Here is a 9,578-nt window from a genome sequence, read left to right on the forward strand (position 1 = left end):
GAGTTTGCTCTACATGCAATTTGGATATATTGTCAGTTTTAAAGCAGGCCACTAGTGCTAACAGTGTTACCATATTATTTTATTGTTCAAGAGCTTTGGATGACTAACAGTAAATAGCAAAGAGATGAAACAGTGAAACACCGCAGTAACAAACAGAACCTTCATCTATTCCATTTTAGATATATGTCAATAATGGGAATAAACAGTTCCTATCAAATGGTTTTGTTTCATAATGGTGACTGCCATCTATTTACAAAGAAAGCAAAGGAAAGCCATCTCACAGAGCTCAAATATCAGGACATGCAAATGAAGCTGTATATTCGAACTCATCAAAACTCCCCCATATCTATCACTATGTCAAAACAAAACAAAGCAAGATAGAGCGATAATTTAGAAGAGCAGAGGTGTCTTTAATTTTTAGTAGTGAGATGATTTTTTTTCTCCAAATAAAACTGTTTTAGTTTACTGGACTGCTCAAGCAATGAGTTGGTTTAAACAATGGGAAATTTTTAGCTCATGGTTTTGAGATTAAGAGAAAGTCCAAATCAAGGCATAATCAAAGTGATGTTTTCTTCCCTAAGATTGGCATTATGGGGCTGGCTGCCTGTGATCCTTGGTCCTTGGCTCCTCTGTCACATGGCAATCCACATAGCAGCCTCTCCTGGCCTCTCCCTTCTCTTCTGGGTTCCATTAAATTTTGGCTTCTTGTTTCCTATGGTTTTCTCTCTGTCTGAATTTCATTCTACTTATAACGGACTCAAGTAATAGGATTAAGACCCATCCTGACTGAAGTAGGCCACACCTTAACTGAAGTAACCTCAGCCAAAGGTCCTACTTAAAATGAATCACACCCACAGGAATGGAATAAGTTTAAGAACACAGTTTCTGGGGTACATACAGCTCCAAACCACAAAAAAAAGTTATATAATATAGATAAAAGAAGTTGTGTTCTGGTTGAATTGGAGATGTAGTACCTAAAGTACCCACTGTGTATCTAAATCACCACTCCACGATGTGCTCTGAAGTACATTCTTAGGACCTCAGAACAAACTTGAAAACCATGCCTCTATTAAGCAGTGTACAAAAGATTTAGATTTATGTCCACAGAATGCTATATTTAGTATCATTTTGTAGAGCAATCAGGTAAAATAGACTGAAGCACTATGAGATGAGAATTTGTAGCCCAAAAATATCTGAATGGAACTTGAAGTGTTAATTTAGTAATAGCAGTGTCAACATTTTAATGCATTTGAGTTGATAAACACAGAGACCAATGAAACTGATTGCATTCGTTTCTGGGAATCCCAACTTAAAAGGCATTTAGACATCCTGGAACATGTTCAAGAAGCAGTTAGAATGGAGAGGGGTCAGAACACTAAGCCATATAAAAGAAATATTGAAGTGATTAGCCTGGAGGGAAAATAAAAAAGGAGGACATAAAATTTATTTTCAGTTATTTCAAGAAGAGTTATTTCACTGGAAGAGGATTTGTTTAGGGACTTCTTAGACCTTATTCAACAAGTATTTTTTAAAATGATTGCTATGTTCCATCTGCTGTGTTAGACGCTGAGAATACAACGTGGAGGAAAGCAGACAAGATCTTGGCTTATCATAAGGGTGGCAAACAATCAACAAATAATAAAATTTAAATTATTAATATTTGAGATATGTGTTATGAATAAAATAATAGGAGGACCTACATTGGATCAGGTAGTGCTTAAAGATTTCCTTAGGAGGTTTATTTAAAATACGTATCTTAAGGGCCTGAATTGGGAACCAGAATAAGGAATACAAGGGAGGCAGTTCTTGTCCACAAAGTACAAAGTTCTTTATGGATGCAACATGTTATCCCAGAAGATATTAATGCAGATGAATTCAAACATAAACTAAATGAACATGTGTGGAGAATAATACAAAAGCCATTCAAGTACAGGATTCAAGAAATAGAACTGAAATTTCAAAATATTACATAATTACGTAAGTAATAAAATGGCATGTAGTCCTGACAATCTCTCTTTTATATGTGAAATTACTACATCAAATCAAATATTGGGACCCACATTTTTTTTCATTGAGTACCTCACCAAATTTCTGATATTTTTGGTAAAATTTCCAAAATAATTAAACATATTCCAATGGCAAATCTAAGAAAAATTTAAAAATTTCTATCTTATATTTATCAATAAAACATATGAAGAATATACACCTACTTAAATAATAACTCATTTCATGTTGAAATAAATCTTGTTGTAAATTTTATAAATTTATTTATATCAATTGTCCTAAAAATCCAAAGGGAATAACTGATGTATCAGTCTGATGATGGAAACATAAGCCTAGTGAAATACTTGGACAATACTGTGATGAAATTGTGAAAAGTAAACTGGTTGAGTGTTTCTTCACATTCCCAATTAAAATGCATAACTCAAGATGATTCAGAATGAACTTAGAAAATGGCTATGCAGTAACCATTCATTCTGCCTTTTCATCAGCCTCAGGAGATGCTTTGGTTTGGGTGCAGGGTTAGGTCTTATTTAGTCTAGGTTGTCTCTATTATTATTTGGTTTCCAGGATATCACCATTTCCAATTTCTTCACATTTCTGCTACCTTGCTAAGTGTTTTTCTTAGTCTCATTATGCAAAATACAGAAATGGATTGGCTTTTATAAAGGGGGTTTATTTGGTTACAAATTTATAGTCTGAAGGCCATGAAAATGTCTAAATTAAGGCATCACTGTAAGTACACCTTCACCGAAGGAAACCCAATGGTGTTTGGAAAGTCTGTTAGCTTGGAAGGCATGTGGCTGGCATCTTCTGATCCCAGGTTGTGTTCCAGCTCCTCTCTCAGCTCCTGTGCATTCTTCAAAATGTTGATCTTGGGGTGTTTTGTTCTCTTAGCTTCTCTGGAGCAAACACTAGGCTAACATCTCCAAAGTGTCAGCAAATGTCTGCTTTCAGTGGCTGTCTCCAAAATGTCACTCTGAGCAGCTCTGAGCTCCTTCTGTTTGTGAACTCTTTTATAGGATTCTACTGATTAAATCAAGACCCACCCTGAATGAGTGGGGCCCGTATCTCCTGGAAATAATTTAATCAAATGTTTTGCCCACAGTTGATTGAGTCACATCTCCATGGAAACATTCAATCAAAGGATTCCAACCTAATCAACACTAATATGTCTGCCCCCCCCCCCAAGATTGCATTAAGCAATATGGCTTTTGGTGGGACATAATATATATAAACTAGCACACTCAGTTTCTGGAATCTTTTCTATCTGCCTCTCAAATGTGAAAGTTCCTCAAGGTTTTGTTTTAAGCCTTCATATATTCTTTCTGAATGCTCTTTAGAGAGATGATCTCACCCAATCAAAAGGCACTGTTTATCATGTAAATAATAGGACTTCACACCTGTTAACCCTAGCTATGACCTTCATCTAAGTTCCAGGCACAAATTAGCAGTTGCTTGATTGGTATCTCCCCCTGGTTGTTTTCAGGAAATGCAACTCAAAATTGGCAATATAAACTCATTATTTCTTATTTCCGTTTCCTCAGTACTATGCACATACACACACACATTAAACAGACATCCTTGAGATCGATCAATATGAATTATTAACTATCTCAGATCAATTCCCAAATTCCCATTACTAAAAAAAAAAAGACAAGCAAACAAACAAAAAAAAAACTACTACAGAATTTTAAATTAGTTTTCCCACTTTGATTTCCTCTATCTATTCCACAACCACTAACCCTAATCCAAACTTCATATGTTAGCTAGTGTCATCTTTTCAAATGTAAATGTGACAATTGAATCATGTTCATCCCTTGGATGTAACTGTCCAGGCATCAAGTTGGCACCAGGATAAAATCTAATCATTGGCCCATGACACCTCAGTTGTATCATGAGACTCTACCTACTTTCCTCCTTCAGCAATTCCTATTCGTGTTTCCCCAAATACAAACTGCCTTTTATTAAGACACCTTCTTCCCCTACTTTTACACTCTTTATGGAATGAAATCCATATGTTTTGCAACTGTTTTCATTCACAGTCTCATACACATCTCTCCATATATCACTTCATTACCTCTTTTTCCAATGGTATTTGTGTTTCTCTTCTATGTTAGTCTGGTCCCTTAAATTTCAGTGTAATCAGGTAAGTGTCTCTATTACAAATGATCTGCAATATATAAGACAATTTATATTTGAGAGATATGATTAAATATGAATACTGTTACCCAATTGTTTTTGTCATGGGGAAAATCAAAATATATATATTTATAAAATATTTATTCAGAAGGTCAGAACCTGTCAGAATAATCAAGCATATTATTTTTGTGCTTCTCATAATGTTAACTTTTTATTATGTAAAACTAAGGGTTCAGATCAAAATTGAAAGAAAGAAAAGTTTGAATACTATGGGTTTCATCACTAAAAAGTACATTATCTTGAAGCTATTTGGAGAAAAAAATTCTCTCAAACTGTATGTGGTAGTTTGAAGCTGTACATGCACCAGAAAAACATATTCTTAAATGTAATTCACTCCTGTGGGTATGGACCCATTTTAAGTAAGACCTTTTCATGAGGCTACTTCAGATAAGGTATGACCCACCTCAGTCAGGATGAGTCTTAATCCTATTATGGAGTACTTTATGATTGGAATGAATTCAGACATAAGAGAAAGAAATCCACAGAAGCAAAAAGCTGAAATTGACAAAATGGAGAAGAGACCACCAGACACCGCAATGTGTTTTGCTATGTCAGAGGAGCCAAGGATCACCGGCACCCTGATGATGCCTTGATTTGGACATTTCCCAACCTCAAAACCATGAGTGAATAAATTCCCATGTTTAACCTGACCCATTTCATGGTATTTACTTTAAGCAGCTTAGGAAACTAAAACACCATTTTTGGGGAATTATTCATAAATAGAATTTGCTGTCTAATGTTATAAATTTTCAACAAAGATTAAATAAAAACCTGTTGAAAAAATCTGAAATGTGATAATTTGTCCACAATATTCATAATATTTATATTTATGGGTACATATAAAATAGGAATTATTGCAATTGTTTCAGAAATTTTATTTATATTTATAACATTAACTTGTAGAAAATTTAAAAAAGATCCTTAAATCAGATTTTATGAGAATACCCATAAGGATCATGTCATAAAATGATATAGGAGTTTTACTTTCAGTATTTTCAGTTATTCAGTATTTTGTCAAAGGAAAAATGAAAAGTAAAAAAGCAAAGGAAATTAAAAATTGCACAATTATCAGCTTGATAAGGGGAGATGACTTTAAACAAAATGGTTTGTATTTATATTAAAAGGAAAAACATATTTTTTGTAATGCAGGAGAAAAGGGAGAAAAATAATTCTTAGAGTAAATGATAAAAGTAAAGAACAAACTATTAGAAGGAGTTTTTAAAAGAATAATAGTAAGATTATCATAATATATGGGGATAGTTAAAAGTATTCATACAAATAGTAGCATTAGAAAATTTAATTCAAGTTTTGCTTAAATGTATCATTGTGTTCACAACATTGCTAATGCAATTGACAGCACTAAAATATATATTGGAATATGATTAAAAGGGGAAATGTTAGACTGTATATAAGGTAACAGAATAAATTAAAAAAAAAATCAATGAAACTACACTACACAACCAGTGAACTCCAAGTTAAACTGTGGACTTTGATTAACACTACAATGTTATACATGGGCTATCATCAGTTATAACAAATGTGCAACACCAACGCAAGTTGTTGTTGGTGGGGTGGTGTGCTGGTTTGAATCTATTATGTACCCCAGAAAAACCATGTTATTTTAATCCAATCTTATGGATGCAAACTTACTGTGGGTAGGATCTTTTGATTAGGTTGTTTCCTTGGAGATGTGACCCACCCAATTGTGGCTGAGACCTTTTGATTCGATTATTTCCATGGAGATGTGATCCCACGCATTCAAGATGGGTCTTAATTAGTTTACTGGCATCCTCTTTGAGAGAATAAAACACAGAGACATTTTGAAGAGAGCTTAAAGACCTTAGAGAGAAAATGCCCAGAGATATTTTGGAGACAGCCATTTTGAAACCAGAGCCCAGGAGAGAAGGACCAGCAGACATCACCATGTGCCATCCCATGCGACAGAGGAACCCCACATGCCATCAGCCTTTCTTCAGTGAAAGTATCCTCTTGTTGATGCCTTAGTTTGGGCACTTTATGGCCTTAGGGCTGTAAATTTGCAACCTAAAAAATCCCCACTGAAAAAATCCATTCCTTGTATTTTGTATTCTGGCAGTTTTAGCAAACTGGAACAGGTAGTATATGGGAATCCTGCATTTTATGCATGATTGTTCTATAAACCTACAGCTTCTCTAATTAAAAAAAAAATCACAGTAAAAAAGGTTTTGCTTCAAAGTACCACATTTATGCTGTTATATTAAAAATGATTTAAATATCTTAATATATTAATATAAATATATATTACATATTTAATATATCTCTTTGTCTGTCTATCTATCTATCTATCTATCTAATCTATCTATACATTCTCCAAGCACCATCTTAAAAACGTAGGAAATTCATGCCTCACAATTTGGCACAAGTAAAGAAATCAAATATTTTAGCAACCAGAACTCCAGTTTCAAATTTTGAACATGAATGTCTATGTGATATCTATTAAGAGATCAGTGATATATGGTTGTCTTAAGGTTAGGTATTCTTGGTTATCATGCTATATGTCATATGTCAAAAGTTTGAAGAAAATATATTTTTGTCAAATTTTATATGAAAGAATTCCAAAATTATCATAAATATCAGTACTGAAGACCATAAAAGTCTACTCATCACACAATGTTGTAAAGCTATTTAAAGTATAAAATTGCTCAGATCATTTCCTAAATAAACTCATGTTAGAGAAAATCACTTCTCAAGCCAGAGTAACAGTTTTGTTTGTTCCTAAGTTTCACGTGGTTATAATCAATGGAAATTATTCAACTTCATTGGACACCAGAAGTTAAGTAGGAGAATTCTTTTTCTGATTTAGCCCAGAAGTAATTCCCTTGAAAGCAGAGGCTATGTGAAGTGTTTTAATTATTCCCATTTCCGAGACTCCTCATAGGTAGGCTAGAGGCAATCCTTAGAGCTGCCTATAGCAATCTTCTCTTTTGTCTTGCTGGCAAAGGCCTGACCACGAGGAAAATTGTGGTGTGATGAGAGAAAGCAACTGTGTTCTCTTGCGGTGCTGTCAGGGAACCTTGCTGACAAAGGGGAAATAATATCACCCAGGAAAAGCCTATAGAATACCATCTTCTAATATATGGCTTTAAAGATTCTGTATTTTCCTTAGAATTTTAAGTATATAATAAAATATTTTCCTTTAGAAAATCCAATTTATGTGATTTGGATTCCTTTTCACACATTTACCAGATGCATGAAATTAAGGAGTTTATTTAAACACTATGTGCATAGTTTCTTCATGTATAAAATGTGTGAAATAATAATACCTACAATACAATCAATCCTTGTAAGGTTTGATTAGTTGATATAAGAAAACTTCTCAGGATATGGCATGGCACATAAAAATAATAATTCAATTATTATTGGTTATTACTATAAAGCATAGTAAGTATACATACATCTATATGTATATATATATCATATATAGGTATTACATATATAACATATATACATGTAGTACTAGGAAAGAAATGAGATCAGCACTCAGTTTACAGGAGTGTAAGGCATTTTAAAACAACTTGTGGGGTCAAATCTACCTGTATAGAATGTCTCTAGAAGTGATTGGAATACAGTAGAAAAGTAGAGACAAAGAAATAATGAACATAATAGTACAAATGATTGGGCTTAAGAATATCCATCAGGTTGCTGAGCAATTCTACCAGGTTGGGGTTCAAGAACAGAACAATTGAGGGGTAGGAAATAGACTAGATGAGCCATGGCTTAAACCTGCGAGTGAATGGAATTCTAGGCAGGTTGCTAAGTCACAGATTGAAGCTTAGAATAGGAAAGTTCCCATTGGGGACTAACCCCACCCTCCACTGTCAGAGGTCATGTACTGCAGCTTTGGGTTAAAAATAGGAGGCTACAGAGTAGTGTTTGACCAGTCATCCAAGGAAAAGTGACTTCTTGAATTCTCATCTAATGCTGGGAATGGCTGTTAGATAGGCAGAGGGAAAGAGGGAATAAGCCATTAGGTAAAGATTGCAAGAGCTTATCTCTAGAAGCAAACATCATTCCCATTCTGGCCAAGGAACTGAAGTAATTGGCAAGTTGACTGAGTTGGGCTGTCTGTGAGGAGAGAAATCTTCCAAAAATTTTCTTTCCGTGAGGAATTTTTGAATTATAAATGCAGTTAATTCACCCTTTAAAATGCACTTGCAATTTATTTAAAAGCTACCTAGAAAAGGTATCAGGTTTGCTCCACAACAGATGCATAATAATCTCTTTGCTATTAAATGTCAAAGTGAGTACCATTAAATTAAATCCTACATCCTCAGTGTCTAAAGGTGCTTACACTTTGTACCTAACCCTTATAAAATAGATTCAAATATTATTGTTTTATTCTTAAATTCTGGGTTAATGTGATGGTACTTCAAAATAGCTACAGGATGTAGAACTTCATAAGGAGGCTTGCACTTCAACCTTCTTTATGCTATTGAATTATCACCAGGATGAGTTATATACTTTGAAACAAATAATTTGCAAGTTTTACTGAAAAATACTTTTCAGGTTATTCAATGTTAAATCACTTTTAACAAGTTTGTAAATTTCGCATCTAATTTAAAATATATTTTCAATTAAACACGTTAGTAAGAGCCCATGAGCATTGGATTGTAATAATAAGAATTATGCATCTATTTTGGTTAAAGGAATTCTAAGTACTTGAAATGCCGGGTCCAATTTTCCTGTCTTCTCTGGGGAGTGTACAAGGAAGGTTTACAGGTAAGGGAAACTTTTCCACACCCCTTGCTTCAGGATTCTATCCTGAGGGATATACTTTCTGTAGTTATTAACTTAATGTGCAGGATAAAAATTTGTCATACAGCTCTAAAAGAAAAAAAAATGGATGTTTATCAAATATTGAAATAGCATCTCACATAAAGCATCCCTGTGTATGTGGCATATGTATGATAAAATAGATAATTCAAGAAATTTTTCAAAGTTTAATTCCCCAATATTTCAGAGCTAATTTAAGAAAACCCAAAAATATGCATGTACAGGATACTTACGTTAACCCACATGCATGATTATAATATAACTGTTCCCCACAGTAGTGCAGGTATATATGTCAGTCTCTTAAGTAAAGCAAGAGCGTGTCAGACATATCACAATATAGTGGAATACAGAATAGTTTTGGAGTAGGTAGATTCAAGTTAAATTTAAAATTCTACCTTTTGAAAACAATATAATATTTGATAAGGTCTTTCAGTTTTAGTATTTGTCCTATTAAATTGGAAAGAGTAATTCCATTGCATTTATTATTATCATTGTTATAATCAAAATCCTCCATAGTCCCAAGACTTCATGTAAGCAATGAGTGCCTAATGACAGCCTCAGGT

The sequence above is a fragment of the Choloepus didactylus genome, chromosome 12, assembly GCF_015220235.1.
Source record: "Choloepus didactylus isolate mChoDid1 chromosome 12, mChoDid1.pri, whole genome shotgun sequence".
NCBI classification, from domain to species: Eukaryota; Metazoa; Chordata; class Mammalia; order Pilosa; family Megalonychidae; genus Choloepus; species Choloepus didactylus.